This window comes from Cebus imitator, unplaced genomic scaffold, assembly GCF_001604975.1.
Source record: "Cebus imitator isolate Cc_AM_T3 unplaced genomic scaffold, Cebus_imitator-1.0 Scaffold45, whole genome shotgun sequence".
Taxonomy (NCBI): Eukaryota; Metazoa; Chordata; class Mammalia; order Primates; family Cebidae; genus Cebus; species Cebus imitator.
In genome coordinates, this window is record NW_016107360.1 from 7,504,647 (window position 1) to 7,505,687 (window position 1,041).

Consider the following 1,041-nt stretch of genomic DNA (forward strand, 5'->3'; position numbering starts at 1 on the left):
GAAACTCCGTCTCAAAAAAAAAAAAAAAAAAAAAACACCCCCCCCCTCCAAAAAAAAAAAAAAAAAAAAAAATGCTTACCATCTTCCCCACTTTGTTTTTCCCTTAATCTTCTGAACTCTTCCAGACACCTGGGCCATCTCCTGTACTCTGCACAAAGAGTAGATGTTTGTTTTATTGGTGAGAACATTTTATAAATGAGTATACGATTGCTTTCTGGGATTTGAGATAATTTAAAGCATAATATACCTTGCTGTGCTAAGATTTAAAAATGTATGGCAAAGTTCATTTAAAGACAATCTGTTGTTGAGAAAACTGGCAAGGTACTAGCACAGGGATACTATGTACTTCCTAATATGTTATTTCTACTCAAAGGACAAGTACTATTATTAAGCATAATATCCATGTGATGCTTCATTCACCTTTAGACTGAGTTTTATTTAATGACTGAGTTTTAGAGTAGCTTAGGTTTGAATTTTTTTTTCATGGTGTGGTTTTAATTTGAGAGTGGAGATGGGAAGAACATTTTGTGACTTTATGGAGCAGCACTGATTCCTAATTCCGTTTCAGTTTGCCTCTGTCCTCACTTTGGACTCTGCTAATTTTACCTAATCATTAACAGCTAAGAAATGCCCATTTGTTTATTGTTTGTTGCTAATTAAGCCTGATTTTATCTAGCAGTCTGCAGTAGCACACCCTCCTCCTCCCCAGCTGTAGAAGCTACTGAGCTACAATGTTACTGTTGTTGAAGAATTTGAGTTACAAGAGTATTTTTCCTAGTGGCTGATTACTAAATTTCTTTCTGGACTTCAGGAGGCTAATATGTTTTCAGTAATATTTGTGGTACTTTACTGAAAATGAGCATATTTCAAAAAATGGATACATCCTGTGGAATTACTTGACATGATCAAGTATTTGCTTATAGAAAACCAGAGTGCCCTTAAGAATGTGCTATTTGGAAGGAAAGCAAGGACTGCCTCTAATCTGTCCTGTAGTTGGAATTTAGTCTCATAATATAATAGCTATTTGTGTTTCTCAATTCT

At 34.9% G+C, this 1,041-nt stretch overlaps 1 protein-coding gene across 4 annotated transcripts in view; it reads left to right on the plus strand.

Annotated features, from left to right (window-relative positions):
• Positions 1-1,041, plus strand: part of KLHL7 (kelch like family member 7) — a 75,597-nt gene that overhangs the window by 59,659 nt on the left and 14,897 nt on the right. The window lies entirely within an intron of this gene.